The 18309-nt window shown below is 49.5% G+C and overlaps 1 long non-coding RNA gene across 1 annotated transcript in view; it reads right to left on the bottom strand.

Annotated features, from left to right (window-relative positions):
- Positions 1-432: 432 nt before the first annotated feature.
- The window catches only part of LOC147697129 (uncharacterized), a 98058-nt gene continuing 80181 nt past the window's right edge, over positions 433-18309 (bottom strand). The window contains exon 3 of the long non-coding RNA XR_015299141.1: positions 433-476. This is a non-coding gene — a long non-coding RNA (uncharacterized LOC147697129). The remainder of the gene's footprint in view (positions 477-18309) is intronic.

Genomic DNA, 18309 nt, shown 5'->3' with positions numbered 1-18309 from the left:
ATTGGCGCAACATGGAGATGCACATTGTATGTTCTTTGTATCGACCTAGATGCTCTGGCGCCAAATTTCCATTATAGTGGTCATTACATGTATATCCTGTTTTTTACCCTGCCCCCTGCTTTTTCTGTTTGATTGTATGGCACCTGATCCTCTATTATATAATATAAAATGAAACCTCTGTCTTATCCTGAACTTTGACTATGCATTCCAATACAGGCTTTACTTTGAATCGCTGCCGGACCTTTGGGTTGTCGGCTGATGAGCTGTGTCGTATTGTGCTATTAACGACTTTTGATTTGTCTAGCGGCCGGCCCCCGTGGTTGTAGGCCCATGTTTGTATTTTTACTGAATGCTAAAATAAAGGTTTTCAAAAAAACAAAAAAATACGACTGATGCAGAGTTCATCACAAACAGTGTTTTATTTTTCGAAGTCCCAATGCATTTCGGGCGTTTAACGCGGCCTTCATCAGGGGTCACTACAAACAATAATAAAAAACAACAATTATCCATCACTATTATAAACATGAATACACATAATTCTTTAGGTTTAAACAATGCACTTAATGTTCGATTTGCACCCGGTACCAAATACAAAATTTCTTCATTTACGTGGTCACCATGCGAAAATATTTTTTGCAGTATGCTTATCTCAAACGCGTCTCTCTCTACGCCACTCTCTTCACCCATGCATGCTGATACCCTCCTTTCCTTAACTATTCCATGCTTACTTTCCATTTTTAGACAAAAGCTCGCTTACCTTTCTTCACCCGATTTTATCACCCAAAACCAACATGTTTCTTCCCATACCCGCTGTGAGCGTTTTAAAAGAGAAAGCCTTCCTTCTGCCTCCTTCTTGCAACCATACTCGTCCTTTCCTTACCCCTTTTATTTGGGGAAGCCATTTGTTGTTAAAAAGTGACCATGAACTGCTTACCAAGGTTTTGTCCACTAAGGGGATATATATAATGCTTCTCCCATGTTGGCAAGGTTAACTGTAAAGCTACTCGGTTTTAAGTATAGTGTGCAGTGCATGCTGGAAGTACGTTATAAAGAGTTCTTGAGCAGATTATCACTTCCTGTGATGGATGTACATGGTAAAGACATTGAACAGTTTAGTGTAGCATGCTTAGGAGAAGAAGGAGGTCTTATTCCACCAGCGGAATGGTGTAAGGCCTACAAGGAGGATTTGGTGTTGGCAGGGGCTATGGTCAGAGTTATGGAAAGGCGGCATGCTAAGAACTGTGTTCCTGCAGAGTTGAAGGTGTTTTGGGAACTGAGACAATAGTTGTCAGTAGAAGACAACAAAATATTGCGTAATTGGAGGATTGTGCCAGTGGAAAAGGTAAAGAACAGGATTATTGATTTGTGTCATGAGCTGCATTTAGGAGCTGCGAAGACTAAAAACTGCATGAAAGAATTGTACTTTTGGCCTGGTAAGAGGGTGGCCATTGATAGGAAGGTCCGGGAATGTGTGTTATACGAAAATGCAGATAAAAGTCGTTACGTTAAGACCACCTTTGTGTCCAGTTAGAGTTCTGGAAATGGCATGGGAAAAAATTGGGAGTGGACATTACGGGCCCAATCTGTGATGGACTGGTGCAAAAATATCTAGTGGTTGCTGTTGACCACACTTTCAAATTGGCCAGAGGTGAAAGGTGCACAACATGTGGATCCTACTACAGTTGTAAACTTTTTAGACAAAATCAAAATTTCCCAGAAGGAAGCATTGCCTAAGTCAGTGACCACTGATAATGGTGTACAATTTGTCGCTGAGGCATTTGAGAAGTTTTTGAAACGTAATGGAGTAAAGCATTGTACCACTTCACTTTATCACCCAGCTGGTAATGGTGCTGTAATTATGGTATGTAATTTATATATATATATTTTTTTAATTTTCTTTATTGTTTTATACAAACAAAATAGTCAGGTTACAATATTGTCAATAGCCTGCACGGTATCTTCAGTTATACAACCATGTATGTACATAGATCTGATTACATTATTGTGCATGACATATTTTCAATACCATTCTCTTTAGCGTTGTCAGAAGGCATGCATTCCTCCAAGGGGGTATCTCATACTCTGTCACACATTAAGAGGTATTGACAGTACAGGCCTATTATTGAAGTGCGTCCATGTGCGCGGCAGTTAATGCAGCTATTCCAGAACACATTACTTGCAAATCACAATAGGGATTTGTAGCCCCTCATAGCAGTTCCCTTTGACAGGATATTCTATGGGACCAGTCCCAACGGTGCAGCTATTGGGGGCTCACAGGGGTGCGCCAGTAGGTAACATGTTAGTGGTGACCAGATATCCCTGGGTCAGGAAGCGCTAGGTAACAATTCGGCATAATTGGTGAGTTGTTCCTGACAGTAAATCATGTCATTAAGCCAGGTCTTAAATTTAGGGGGCCTTCCCCTGCCCCACCTACAGGCCACTCGTCTCTTGACCATGAGCAGTGTAAGGGCTACATATTTGCGATGGGTCACTATACATGTTTTACATAACTCAGCAAGGCCATCAACTGTGTGGGCTCGATGTGCGTGTTGGTCATCAAAGTCAAGGCCCCAAAAACATGTCCCCAAAATTCACTCACTCCTGGGCATTCCCAGGCCAGGTGCAGAAAATCAGCTTTTGGAGCATGGCACCTATCACATCTGTCTGTGTTCCGTAACTGATATTTGTGCATCTTGACTGGTGTATAATACAATCTATGCAAATATTTATAACGTATGATGCGGAGCCTACTGCTAGCGCAGACCCTCTCAGTCTGTGAGCAGCAATATTCCCATTGATCATCCGTCAGAATAAAGCCCAGGTCTTCACCCCAGTGTGTGCGGGAGGGCATGGCCAATTCTTCCCGTTGTGTGTGGACCGTGCGGTATATCAGTGAAACAAGGCGTTTGGCCGTCGCACTTTGAAGGATTAGCTGCAGTGGTGCGAGTGCCTGGGGTTTAGCTGGGAATTCCGGAGTTAGAGACCGGACCCCCTGTTTAAGCTGTATATACAGAAAGACAACAAGTGGAGTTTGTTGTACGCTCTGAAATACACTCTCTGAATCCCGTAATTGTGCATCATGGTATAGGTCTCCCCAGGTACTAATTTCAACTCGGTCCTTAAGTCTATGAAATACTGTTTCTTGGAGAAGGGGCATGTCTCAGTGATATAAAAGTGGCAAGAGCGGGGAATAAATCATGGGGGCGCTCAGCAGGTGCCCAATGCATTGCCATGCCATGATTGTAGCATTAACAGTGTTCTGCGTCTTCTCCGTGTGCGCCTGGAACAGCGTACAGGGCTCCCTCGATCGGTATCGGGTGTGCAAGCCAGTGTTCTGCTGCTGCCTGTGGCATATATCTCGGCTGATTCACCCAGAAATATGCATAATGGGCCTGTGCACTCACATAATAAAGTTCAAAGTCTGGAATTCCAAACCCCCCTTTCGAATATGGCCTTGTTAGGATAGTCCATTGCAACCTAGGCTGCTTACCTCCCCATACCAGTTGAATCAGCTCTGTTTTAAGAGCCTTAAAAAATGTCTCCCCGGATAATGTGGTATATTTAAAAAAATGTAAAACAATTGGGGTAGTATCACCATTTTAATTAGGGACGCCCACCCTGCCATAGAGAGCGGGAGCGTAATCCAGCGGGCAACACAGACCGTTATGCGATTCAGCGCAGTGCCATAGTTAAGCCGCATAAGCTCTTCTTTATTTCTGGTAACTCGGACACCCAGGTACCGCAGCTCGTCCTCGCACCACTCCAATGGGTAGTCCAGTGGAAAGCGCATTACTGACGCTGTCAGTCGGAAGAGGCAGGACTTTCCCCAGTTTATTTGAACCCCGAAAGTTTCCCAATACAATGAATTCCCGAAGGAGCGGATTTAAATTTTGTTGGGGATTTCTAACATATAAAGTGATATCATCGGCATACATCGAGATCAGTATCTGCTTCATGTTACACTGCAGGGCCTTATCATTATGGTGCTGTCTCAGCCTTGCCGCCAATGGCTCCTTTGCTAAGGCGAACAGCAAAGGGGACAGTGGGCACCCCTGTCGGGTACCTCTGGTAATCGAGAAAGCTTGAGATGTATGTCCATTTATGAGCACCTTAGCACCTGGTTGGTGATACAGCAGTCATATCCAAGACAAGAAAATTGGTGGGAACCCCATTCGCAACATTATTCCAAAAATAAAGTCCCACTCGATGGAATCGAAAGCCTTAGTGGCGTCCAGGAAGATTGCCGCTAAGGGTAGGTCTGGGGAAACATTATTTAAAATAGTAAAAAGAGTTCTCAAATTGTGGGAAGTGACCCTTCCGAGAACAAATCCCAAATTATCCGGAAGGATCAAATACTCCAGCAACAGGCGAAGCCGATTAGCAATGAGTTTTGCCAAGAGTTTGGCATCACAATTGAGAAGGGATAGCGGCCTATAGGATCCACATTGTTGAGGCGGTTTCTCAGGTTTCAAAAGGGAGCTAATGAGTGCTACTCTCATAGATGGTGGGAGGCAGCTCACTTCCAGTGACTCCTTGTAGACCTCGCGTAGAATCATCAAATCTCTATAGGTTTTGTAAAATTCTATCGGAATGCCATCCATGCCAGTAGCCTTTCCTGATTGCATTAGCATGATGGCTTCCTTAACCTCGTCTAATACAAAGGGAGCACACAGAAATTTGCGGTGCACGTCGCTTAACCAACCCAGGGACACATCCCCCAAATATGCCTCAAGGTCCAAGTCATCCCCCCTGGTAGTAGTGTAGAGATCTGTGTAGTGACGTGTGAAAGCCTCAAGTATGCTTGCGGTGTCTCGACAGAGTGTCCCATCTGGGCCCTCCAGCTCCACCACGTAATTGGAATAGCGTGGTCTTCTAATTGTATCTGCTAACGCCTTACCAGGCCTCTATCCATCCCCGTACCTGTGAGCTACCCAGTGCTGGCCCCTAAATCGTGTTTCCCTTTGTGCCATGTCCATGTACTCTGTAAGCTTCTCTCTGAACTTGTGTTGCGTATTCCTATCGGGTCTGAGCGCCACCGTTGCTTCCAATGCCTAGAGCTCCGAATCAAGCCTGCGAAGAGTGTTGATAATGTCTTTTAGCACCCCAGCCCCTTTAGATATGCAAAACCCTCGGAGTGTGACTTTAAATGCTTTCCAGCTGTTCTCTACACTCTTTTCTGTGCCTTTGTTCCATTCCTCAAAGTCCTGGATCTCCTCCCGCAGTTCTTCCTTGAAAACTACATCTAATTGTATACTAGCATTGAGTCTCCAAGCAAACTGTGGAGGGTAAATTCTGCTGAAGACAGTGTGAGTTTGACTGGTGCATGGTCGGAGTATGTCCTAGCTAAATGATGCACCTTATGAACCGCTGGGCCCAGTTCCCTAGATATAATCCAATAATCTAGCCTTGCCCATGACGTGGTTGCACTGTGTAATGTGTCCCTTCATGCTTCAGGGGATTGGTGTGCCTCCACGGACCAATCAATTGGTATTCAGTGAGTGTATCCTGTACAAGAGTTGCGCCCCTTGGTGTAATGGTGGGGGGCAGGGTGAGACCTATCCAGGCTCAGGTTATAGGTAACATTGAAATCCCCACCCCAGTATATATGATTAGAACCTATCGCATTTAACGCAGCCCATAATGAAGTAAAGAAATCCGGGGCGCTATATTGGGCCCGTAGCAGCATGCTAGATTTACTGACTCTGATCCAAGTCGCCCCCATGCCAGGCAGTACCTCCCCTGGTCATCACAGGAGGCTCCAGCTAGGTGGAATGGCACTTGTTTTTTGACCAGTATGGCGGTACCCCTTGCGTAGGATGAGTAAAAGGAGAAGATTCTGTGATCCGCCCATCTGGACGCAAACATATTGGCTCTCTGGGGAGTGAAGTGAGTTTCCTGCAGCATGGCTATATGTGTCTGGTGCCTGTCCAAGTAAGCCAGTACCTGCCTCTTTTTCCTTGGATCTCCCAACCCCCTGACGTTCCAGGTGATAACATTCAGTTGTGCCGTGTCAGTGTCAGCCATGTACCCGTTTCTTCGATTAGGTCAGGCCATGCGCCTGAATTGCATTACCCCCAACGATGTGTGCACATTACATAATGTCATATTGTGTGCCGAGCGTTTTACCTGTATTCTACATGTCAACTCTGCGAACCTGGAAAAAAGATCAGCATCATGTGCGCAATACAAACTTGAAGTAACCAGTTCCCTCTAACTCCCACCCCCACCCACTGAAGCAACCCCAACTTGCCAGAAAGAACATCCCGCCCTCCCTCCCTCACTCCCCTCTTTGGCAACAACAGCCAACCATCCCAGTGAATGTCTGCAGTGATCAACAGTGGGGGAATACCCATTGAGGCCAATCTTAGGCTACAGCACAATTAACTCCCGCCCCTAGAGCCCTTCTCAGGTGGTATATCTGGGTCTAATGGGGTGGAGAGTGCCTGGTGTACAGTGAGTTAGCTCATCATGGCCTACCAGTTACTCAGATTACTTGTCCTCTGAAGTAGGTCCGCCTGTCACACATCCATCATTTCCTGTAACGAAATTTCAAACAGCTATTGGTATTAAAAAAAATCAACAGACAGCGGAAAAAAAAAAAAAAGGGACAGCGTTCATTGTGAGTCATCTTCCGCTCCTGTCGAGAAGGATTGCTGCAATGCTGAGGGAATCCCAGTAGTGCGATTCGTACGCTTCAAATGCTTGAGGAACTCTTCCACCTGCTGTGGCTTGGTGAAGAAGCGTTGCTTCACTTGGTGTGTGACCCTAAGGCGTGCAGGATATAACAATACATAATCGATTTGGGCCAGCCTCAGTTTGTTCTTGACATCTATGAATTTGCGCCTTTCCTCTTGGACCGTAGGGGTGAAGTCTGGGTAGATTGAAAACGTGTTGCATTCGTAATTTAGTTGTTGCTTGCTCCGTGCCACCCGCAACACCACATCTCCATCCCTGTAGTTCAAAAGTCATGCAATTATGGGCTGGTGTGATGCCGGGCGGTGGCCACGATCCCAATGAGCGATGGGTCCGTTCTGCTATGAACTGACTGGATAAGAACTCCACACCAATCGAGGACAATAACAGTTGCTCCACATATTCCTCCATCTTGCCCGAATTGGTCGACTTGGGAATACCTATTATGCAAATGTTATTGCACCTACTGCGCACTTCCAAGTCCTCGTTTTTGGCAGCAATCAGTTTCATGAGTTTGTCCATTTGAGCAAGTTGTGTCGTGGCTCTGGCTGCCGTGTCCTCGGTGTCCGATATGCGCCTCTCCGCCTCCTTCAGTCGGTATTTATGCCCTTCCAGCTTGTGAGCGATAGCATCCATCCGGGTTGATAGTCTATCTACTTTATCCACAACAGTGGCAAATCCCTGGCGAACCTCTTGTAGGATACTCTGCACATCTGCTGTCTGTGCCGCCGCTCCCCCTTGTGTCTCCTCTCTCTTGTCATTATCCTGTTCTTCCTGCGGGCCTCAGGCAGTGCGCCGCGCCCCTTCAAAATTTAATTTGGGCTGTCTAGTATCAGGTTTGCCCATGGCGAATCTGGGATACGCCCCGATTTCTCTAGGTCAGTCTCGTTGTCTACTTCTTGCATCCCAATTCGCCTGGAAACTCAGGTTAATATGTTATCTATGGAGGGTAGAGCAATACTGCTGTGCAGCGAGTCTATGCGTAACAGGTGGAGGGGTGCTTTCAATCCGTTAACCAGGACCCACGACTGTCACCAGTGCCCCGGTGTCCCAGCAAATCCTCCTCTCCTGAATGACGGAGTCAGTCTCTCATTCCCTCCTCACGGGGTCCACCACCCTTCAGGTCACAGTACCTTATAGCCTTGCCGCCTTCCAACTCTCTTCTAGAAATATGGCGTCAGTGCATGTTCACGGGTATCGGGAGGTAAATCCTGGTCTCTCTCGCTATGTCTCTCCGGCATGGGGTGCAGATTACAGGGATATTCGCAGGCGGTTTGGCAGTATCACTGTGCAGTGCTTACGTAGAGGCGAGCAATTTCCCAGCCTCTAGCTTATCTCCTCGCTGTATAGAGCTACCAATGCCTTTCACTTTTGGGCCTCCAGGGCATCAGCCGTTTTTTTCTCCCACACCTCCACCGGCAATCAGAGGAAGCTCACCTGGGGGTTCTGGAGCTTCCGTGTGTGCCGCCACAGAATGCACTCCTCTCGCCGCCGCAGTTAAAGTTGTTCCATCCGCAAGGAACGTGGGACGGCTGCGTCAAGTACCCGCCAACGCGGCTTGTGCTGGCATTCAGCCAGGTCTACCTGCACTCAAGCCAGCAATGCAGCGCCAGGTGTAGGCTCGGTGCGTCACTCCCGACCAGCTTACTCGCCTGCCCGGGCGGTCAGTAGGGGGTATATAGTGGTAGCTGTGGTGTTGTAGGTGGGCCTACAAATATAGTAAAGGAGACCACACGTGTATATGCTTAGTGGTCAGACAACTGCCTGCCACGTCCAGGGTCATGGGCTATTTATTAACAGTTTAACGTGCGCTCCGTCCCTACGTCGGGCGGAGCCATTAACCCTACGCTTACAGGGGGGGAATGGACAAAGCATATTAGCGCTGCTCGTGGGCCAGGGTGGTCGCGCCCACATTGCACAACATTACATTCCTCATTTACCCTAAAGAAAAACAAATAAACAAACATGGCATAATGCATCAGTGTCTCTGCTTACAGTCTCTGAGGTCTATAAATGCAAAAAGGAACAGTCTTACTTATGAGGTGGTTGCAGCGCAACTCAAGTTCTCTCAGCGTCCTCAGCAGGCCACGAAGTCTTGGTACTTCTGGGATGGTTTCGGGCAGGGGCGCAAGTTGTACCTGCTTTGGCTGCGCTCACCCGACTGGGTGGGAGTCAGTTCTTCAGGGTCTGTGGCTGCACCATCTCCAGGGTGGCTGTATGCCACCGGCGGCTCCTGTTTACCCCTGACTTGTACAGTGGCGTCTACTTGCGGAGTCTCTTCCTCCTCGGGGGTATCTTCTCCTTCTGTTTCTCGTGGGCTTCAGGTCAGCCCTGGGAGGTGCTCAGCTGGATCTGGGAATTCATCATCTTCCCTATGCAACAGTCTCTTGAAAAACGATACGTTTCTTGTGACAGTCTCTCTCCCTTTCAGTGCGGTGATCATGGTGCCATTTACGCCGGTGACAATCCAGGGATGTAACTCAAACGGGAGACGGAACTTCCCTCCTGGGTGATGATTTTTCACTAGCACACGGTCGCCCACCTGAATGGGGCTGTCTGCAGCTCTCCTCCGTCTTGATGCTTCTTTGTTAGCCTTGGTTCGCTGTTCCATGGATCGGTTGCTCGGGTTTGGAGCTGAGGCCCACCTGGGATGGTGTGGGAGAGTATCCACCACTGCTCTGTTGAAACACAGGCGGCTTGGAGGCACCCCAGTGGTGCAGTGGGGGGTCAGTCTGTACTCTCGTAAAAACTGGAAGAGGGCTAGTTCTAAGTTTTGGCCATCAGCCATGGCTATTTGGATTGTCTTATTCAGAGTCCTCATCAGTCTTTCGACTTCGCCATTGGCTTGGGGCCATCTCGGGGTTATTTTCCGATGTTTGATGCGGTGTGATTGTAGATATTCTGCTAGATCCCCGCCATTGAAAGGAGGTCCGTTGTCAGTGCGCAATTCTCCTATTAGGCCATGGGTCGCGATGATTTTCTCTAGCTTTGGAATCACTTCGGAGGCTGCGGTGGAGGGTAGAATTTCGATTTCGGGGTACCTTGAGTAGTCATCCACCACGACAAGCATGTACTTCCCGCCTGGGAGGCTACCGAAATCTGCGCTGGCTCGTGTCCACGGGGCGGTCGGCCCTTCTTCTGTGATTACCGGTGCTGGGGGATTGGGCAGGCTGGTCGCTATGCATACTGGGCATCGTTGGATGACGTCTTCTACCTTCTTGTCCAGCCCCGGGAACCAGAGCTTGGTTCTGATGCAATTTTTCGATTTCACAATGCCCTGGTGAGCCCCATGGACTAGGAGGACTGCTTGTTGGGTGAGGCTCTCTGGTAGAACTAGGCAGGGGCCTCGAAGGAGGCATCCTTCTGGCGAGATGGATAGTTCACTCTGGACTTGGTACAGCGCTCTTAGTGTGGCTTGAGCTTCTGGGGTGCGGAACGACGCCGGGCTTTGTAGTGGCTTCCAGTTCCCTGATTGGATGGCGTGGATGGCGATTTGTAGGCAGTCGTCGTCCTTGGTGGCTCGTGTAACGTCTTCAAGGGAGATGGGTAATGGCCTTGAACGCTCCACTATCATTCTCACATATTCTTCGGTGGCGTCGGCCTCTGCAACTTCTGTCTCAGTGGCTGGGCGGGCATGCCGCGACAGATAGTCGGCGGGGTTTCTGGAGCCTGGTCGATACTCCACTGTGAACTGGTATTCTTGGAGCTGGAGTACCCATTTTTCGATGCGTGGAGGAGGACGTGAGGAGGCCCCTTGGAACAGTGGGAGGAGTGGTTTGTGTTCTGTGATTACCACAAATGGATGTCCGTACACGTAGATATGGAAGTGGCGGCACCCCCATAGAATAGCGATGGCCTCTCTTTTGATTTGCGAATATCTTTGTTCTGTTGCTGTGAGGGTCCTGCTTGCGTACGCGACGGGTGCCCACTCTCCGCAGGGTTGCTGCTGGGCCAGGACCGCGCCGAGGCCGGTTGGACTCGCATCCACTACAAGCTGTGACTCGTATTGAGGGTTGAAGTAGGCTAGGGTCGTGTCTGCTGAGAGTGCCGCTTTGGTCTTCTGGAAGGCCTCTTGCTGTTCTTGTCCCCACTCCCAGGTGGCTGTGGCCTTAGTGAGGTCGCGAAGGGGGCCGGTGAGATCAGACAGTTCTTTAATGAAGCGCCCGCAGTATGTCACCATCCCTAGGAAACTGCGGACGGCAGTCACTGATGTTGGAGCGGGGGCATCATGGATGTCTTTTACTTTGTCCGGGTCTGGCCCAACGCCTTGGTCGGAGAACCGGTATCCGAAAAAGCTGATGTCCTTCCGGAGGAACTCGCACTTCTCCCTGTGAAGGGTAAGACCTCTCTCCTGTAGCCTGGTGAAGACGGCCTGGAGGCGTCGGATGTGTTCGTCGAGCGTCGCCGCATGGACTAAGATATCATCGCTCACGTTCAGTACGCCGTCTAGGCCTTGCAGGACATTTTGAATGATGTTCTGGAAAACTTCGGCCGCGCTGGAAATCCCGAAGTTGAGTCTAGTGTATCTCCACAGGCCTGCATGGGTAGAGAAAGTGGTTATCGGGCGGGAGTCTGGGTGTAGAGGGATCTGGTGATATCCGGACCTCAGGTCCATCTTCGAGAACCACTTCGAACCTGACAGCTCACCGATGATGTCGTCTATGGTTGGTGTCAGATGGCGTTCTCTCTTGATCGCAAGGTTTGGGATGCGCATATCCATGCAGATACGCACCGGGTCAGGTTGTTTCGGTTTCTTGGCCACTACGATGGGTGACACCCATGGAGTTGGTCCGCTGGCTCTCTCTATGATTCCGGCTCTCTCTAGCACCCGTAGTTCTGCTTCCACTTTGGGTCGTAGGTGGAACGCTATGCGCCGGTGTCTGAGGGCCACTGGAGCGACCGAGCGATCTATGTGGAGGCGGACGGCGGGTCCTCTCAAGCAGCCGATCCCATCGAACAGTGACGTATGTTGTAATACGAGATGGTCGAGGCTGTGGGCTTGGACCGTGAGGGCGAAGTGGATCAGCCTGAGGTCTTGAGCGGTCCGGCAGCCGAGCAGGAATCCGGACCCTTCTTGCGACACGTAGATTTTGGTGTGTACGTGATGGGAGTCGTGTGAGATTGTTGTCCGGAATACTCCGCAGAGGCGGAGGGGTTGACTGGTGCCGTAGGCATACACTTGAACTCTCGTGGGATGGAGTGCTGGCGGTTCGTTTAATGTCCGGTACACGCTGGCTGCCATCAGGTTGATTGTTGCCCCGGTGTCGATGAGGGCTGCTATTGCTTGATCCTGTATATCCACCATGCACATAGGTTCTGCTGACGGTGTTGCCGCTAGTGTGTTGAGCATTCGTACCATGTGGACTGACGCTGCGTCCGCTTCGTCGTCGTCCATGTCACTGTTGGTGGCAGTACTTGGCGTTGGCTCTATCTGTCTCACTCTTCGGGGTGGGCCACTGGGCTTCTTCCTCTGTGAGGATAAACACACGCTCGCGAAATGGTTGGCTTTACCGCATGCGCTGCAGATTTTTCCTTGCGCTGGGCACGCTCCGCTGTGGGGGGTTGTCCCTCTGCACCACATGCAGGGGCGGTCGTGAGATGACTGAGTGGGGCTTTGCTGAGGTCTTCGGGATGGTTTTGTGCGTGTGTCGGTGGCATTTGTTTTGATGGCGCACACTGGTTCAACTTTGACTGCGACCGTTGGTTTTGGCTCCATGTGAGCTGCTCGAGCTTTCGATAGTTCTTTAGACCGTCCGAGCGCTAGGATGTCGCGCATGGGCATGTTGTCTGTCTCTAGGACTCTTTCGCGTAGTTTCGAGGAGGCGCAGCCTTGTATAAATTGGGCGCGGATCTCGTCGTCCACATCCGGCAGGGTGCACGTGCTGGCTAACTTTTTGAGTCTCGCATAGAAGACATCAACTGGCTCCTCTGGGAGCTGGCGGGCTTGGCGGAGCAAGAATCATTCATAATCCGCGCTGGCGAAAGGTTCAAAGTACTCTGTTATTGCGTCGCGTAGCGTGGTGTAGTTCCTGGGTGGGCCGCCTTCCACCACGTCTTTCGAGATGTCGTGGATAGCTTCTCCTCCTAGGTGCAGAAGCATTGCGCGCCGCCGTTCGACTGCGATGTTCGCCGCCACAAAGTAGTTCTCCAGGCGTTCCACCCACTTCTTCCACTGGGCAGCTTGGGAGGGAGGTGTGCCCGTGACCGTGAAGGGTTCCAGTGGCGGCACGGCGGCCATGGCCATCGGGGAAGGCGGGAGGTGCTGACGGCCAGGGGATACCCAGACACCAGGGGGCTATGGGCCGTGAGACACGCTGGTGGCAGCTGCAGGCAATTCTGGGTGAAAACGGCAGGTTATGGCAGCGTTGCACGCGAAATGCGTGAGAAACGGCAGGCTATCCTCACACGAGATGCGTGTGAAATGGCAGGCGGGCCGCAACGGTGCACGCGGGAAGCGTGAGGGATGGCGCGGGAAGCGCGCGGCGGGCCCGGCAGGCCGCGAGACATCAGGCCGGAAACAGGCAAGTGCCGGAGCACGGCTGGGCATCGGAGGTGGGGGCTCGACCCAGAGGCAGCGCGGCGGGCCACTCGAACGCGCACAGGCAGAGAGCACGCACCTGGGGGCCGCGAGGCCGGTCTTGCCGAGATGAAGGCAGCGGGGGCTGCTCGCCGACAGGTAGGATGACCGCGGCACTGCCCACAGGATGCCGCAGCTAGGCAGGGTGGCAGGGCGTCTGGGTGCCGGGTCCTCGTGGTTGGGCCTCTACGGCGAGGCACGGAGTTGCGTGCAGGGTGGCTGAGAGAGCTCCGCCTGGGCTGTTGTAATGCAGGAGGATTGCGGGCACAGCAGGGGGCTCTCCCTGAGTGTAAGGGCAGAGCGCGGCACGCAGTGGGGTGGCGAGACCACCTCATCGCCAGTGTCGTGTTGTAGGTGGGCCTACAAATATAGTAAAGGAGACCACACGTGTATATGCTTAGTGGTCAGACAACTGCCTGCCACGCCCAGGGTCATGGGCTATTTATTAACAGTTTAACGTGCGCTCCGTCCCTACGTCGGGCGGAGCCATTAACCCTACGCTTACAGGGGGGGAATGGACAAAGCACATTAGCGCTGCTCGTGGGCCAGGGTGGTCGCGCCCACATTGCACATCATTACAGTAGCCACCGCCAGCCAGTCAGGGCAGCAGCAGCATATCGTATCAGCTTTTGTGTCCTGCCCACCACACCAGTCATTAATATTGGCACTTCTCTCTACTGGCAGTAGGTAAACGGGGCTCCTCTACCCTCCGCTTCACTGTCGGTGCCGCCGTTCCGCGCTGCGGGCCTTTCTCTTCTGGTGCAGTCGGTCAGGTTTCTCTCCGGGGCCTAGCCACCTCGCGGCAGGCCGTGGTCTCGCGCAGCGATCGGGCCAGCACAGAGCTCCACAGCGGCCCCCCTCCTTCTTTCGGTGGATTCTTCTCCTGGGCACCACAAAAGCTGCGCAGACCCAAATCAGCTGACATTCCTGCCAGAGCTCCAGCAGGACCTCCGCAATGTTATACCGGCAGGATGTCCCCGTAGTAGAGCTGCAAAGAGGATAAATGTCGGATAAATGCACCAGGCTGCAGAAGCCTCACTGGTGTGCAGAAGCCATACTGCTTGTGCACCACCTAGCGCCCCAGAGTTATGTAATTTATATCTTATATGTTAATGTATCATTCATTTTGTGTAATCAAATAAAAAAGGGGGAAGATGTGTTGTGATCATATTCTGACCTTTGGAATGCAGGTGCATAAGGTTGGAATGTGCAGGTGGAGTGGGAAGTGGATGATGTAGTGAGAGAATGTAATGAGGTCAGGACTGGTGCCTGTTGAATGTGCAGGCATCTGCTGTGTCTGTACCAGGATGAGAGAAATAAAGCAATTTAGAAACACATTCGACTACGACTCATCATTACACAAGCCTGACTGTTGTATGGACAATTGTGGGAACAGCTCCATCCACCCAAGCAAGCAGTGGTTCATCTCACAATGTGCGTTGTACCTCTTTTTATTTACCCTTTGATGCTATTAAGTGAGGTATCGCTGCTAGTTGATAAAAGTTTATATCAACAAAAAAAAATAAAGAAATGGTGCTGCGTGAGTGGAATACAGTCGATGCACAATTTTTACTCACCCTTAAAGACGAAGAAAGAAACTGTGTGGAAAGAGTGATGAGGAGTTATTTTCTGCCCTGACCTGTGTCTTCGCACTTCTCTTAGACGTATATGCTGCGTCTCAGTGGAGAACCTTCCAGAAAGTGCCCTAGGGGGCATGCCTTTAAAGCTTTTAAAGACACTCTTCATTTACTCTGGCACGCTGTAGGGAGCTGCCATTACTGGTCCAAAGTGCTTCAGTCCTGCTTGTGGGCTCGCGACGCGTGTCCCTTCCACCAGCCTTGAAAGTTGGACCTCGCTAATGGCTGACGCATCTCCTTCCATCAGTTTACAGCTGCGCACGAGGACACGGCGTGTTTATCCTGTGAACCCCCAGAGCTCTCCTTACAGAAGTTCTCTTCTGTGTCGGGGGCAAGGAGGTTGACGCATGATGGCGAGCGTGGCCCTTTTTTTAAGAGCGCAATTTTGCTGTGAAATGTCAGTTCGGTGGGGAGAGACCTTTAACCCAGTGCAAAGGTTGACTTCCCTTCTCTTCAGTAAGGCCCTAAGCGACTGGAAGCCCAGACACCAAACACACAGAATCTAATAACTACTATAAGGTAGTATTTAGAAAGCACTTCACTGCCGTAAGCCCGGGGCTTCGAAACATTGTTAACAGCAGGTGCTGTTATTATGTGCTAATACAGAAAGTGCCTTTGCATGCATACATACGTCACCAATCATGAGTCATCAATGTATGTGTGCATTCTTGGAAGCATGCATATTTTACCATTATGTGTAGGAATATGTTTGGGGTTGTTCTTCTCAGGCAGGAAAGTATTTCACTATTGCCAACTTGGTATGAGGCCACAACGGGTCTATTATTTATCTTAGTAAACGAGTGACTGTTAAGAACACCTGTAGCACAGTATCACTGTCGGACCACCTCAAAGCATTTTAAGTCACTCGAAGATGCCGGCACTGAGATGGAAGTTTTGTATTGACTCTGACACAGTGATTAGTTTGTTTATAAGTAGATAAATAAATACATAAATGCAAATTAATAAATAAGTAAGGTGCCCAACCTTTTCCTCAGGATCCTGATGTCTGCAATGCTAAATGCCGGGGTTGCCAAACTCCAACAGTGCTTTGTTAGGAAATAGAATTCTAAAGAACGTAGAAATTCACTGAAAAAAAAACAAAGGTTACAAAGACTTTATAGTTAGGCTCAGATTTCACACACACGAACCATAGAAGTTCAGCAGTTATAGTTGACATAGCTAACAATAACTTACAGCCCCGAAATGCACTGCTTATAACCTCACATATTACATCACTCATGACATGGCCAGTGACATCACTGATGACGTCACTAATGACATCACTGATCTCATCATCCATAAAACTACTCATACATCCACTCACAAACCACAACCACTCTTACACCCAGTCACACACTAAAATACTACCACTTACACACCCACTCACTCATCCATAGAACCACCTCACACACACCCATTTACTCACCCATACAGCCACTCACAGAGCCACTCAACCATACACCTACTCACAAAGCCACTCACTCACCCATATAGTTACTCACACAGCCACTCACTCATCCATACAGCTACTCACACACCCACGTATTCACCCATACAGCCACTCACGCATCCACTCACTCACCAATACAGCCTCTCAAAAGAGCTACTCGCACACCCGCACACCCACTCACATACCCACACAACCACTTACATACCAATTCACACTTACATACCCATTCACACATCCATACAAGCACTCATGTCTTCTCAATCACACAAACAGCCACTCAAACAGTCACATTCCAAAACAGCTACTCCCACACACGCACAGTTAACCAAACACCTGCTCAAACAGCCACTCACTGACCCATACAGCCACTTACACAACCAGTCACTCACCTGTACAGTCACTCACACCAGTACAGCTAGTTACACAGCCACTCACTCACCCATACAGCTACTCACATGGTCACTTATTCACCCATACAGCTACTCACACACCCACTTATTCACCCATACAGCTACTCACACACCCACTTATTCACCCATACAGCTACTCACACACCCACTTATTCACCCCTAGAGCCGATCACACACCAACTCACACACCCAAACACTCACTCAAGCACCCACTCACATATGGATACGCATAATCGCACAGCCACTCACATAATATATTTTAAAAACAGACGCACTCATTAGTAGAACACAGAGTATACTAATTTAATTGTTTATGGTACCTTAGTATATATGTTTAATACTCAAGAACTAGGGGAAAGCACTCAAATCCACTAGATGATGTCATCAGTGATGTCACTGAACATTTCATGAGTGCTGAAATAATAAGCAGTCCATTGCTGGAGAGTAAGTTATAGTTAGGTCAGGTAACTATAACTGCTGGATTTCAATGGCTTTACGCGTGTGAAATCTGACCCTAACTATAATGCCTCTGCAAACTTTGTTTTTTCAGTGAATATATATATATATATATATTAACTACTGGCAGTTGCCAGTAGATAGTTAGGACCTAGTTACATTAGGAAAAGTGCTTTTTGTTTTGTTAATAACTTTCGTACCGTTTGACAAATCTTCATGAAATTTTTAAAGTTAGTTTGCCACTCACTTCAGCAGCTGTTCGGAAACTTTTGGGATGATTCGTCATGTGGGAGCAGAGATAAAGTCCCAAAATGCGTTTTACCCATGCAGTTTCCCAGAGGGATTTTGAACACGATTACAGCCTGAACTTCTGAACAGAAATACACCAAATTTGGAAGAAAGCAAGATCTTGGCGCAGAAAGAGTGCTTTCTGAAATTTGGTGTAAATTCGTTCAGTAGTTTTGGAATTATTAAAGAAAAAAGATTTATGTATATCTAGGGACGCAGAGCCTCCACGGATCTGACAGATCTCATGATGAGATCTGATTGGCTGCCACCACTTCAACCAGGAAGTGGTGGTATCCATCTTGGGATTCGGTACACAGCCAGAGTGACAAAAAAACACAAACCCCTGAAGGGACCAGGGTAGGAATATCTGACTCTCTAGAGCTCATGTTGGGGTCCCAAAACGTTTAAAACATTTTTTTGCTGGCAATAAAAACAGAAGCGGTCTCTCGCCCTTGTTTTTTTCCCCTGCCCCTGGTGGGCCAGGTCCAGGGGGAATTTATATATTTATAAATATTTTCTGGGGCCAGGTACTCCATTCCTCGAGCCCCAGCCTTTAACTTATATTGGGAGGGGGTACACAGCCCCCTTCCAGGCCAATTTCCACCCTGGGAACCTCATCCCCAGGGTCAGCCTTAGTGTAAAGAGGGGGAAGGGGGCCGCGCATCCCGCCTCCCCAGGCCGATTCTAGCCATGGGAGAATCCTCAGGGGCCCGGCCTTTTGGGGGGGGGGCACGTGGTTCCGGCCCCAGGCCAATTTCGACCTTGGGAACCCCATCTCCTGGGGCCCAGCCACAAATT

Source organism: Lissotriton vulgaris, chromosome 8, assembly GCF_964263255.1.
Source record: "Lissotriton vulgaris chromosome 8, aLisVul1.2, whole genome shotgun sequence".
NCBI classification, from domain to species: Eukaryota; Metazoa; Chordata; class Amphibia; order Caudata; family Salamandridae; genus Lissotriton; species Lissotriton vulgaris.
Note: the sequence above shows the minus strand (reverse complement) of the source record. Positions and strands in the feature narration are given on the sequence as shown.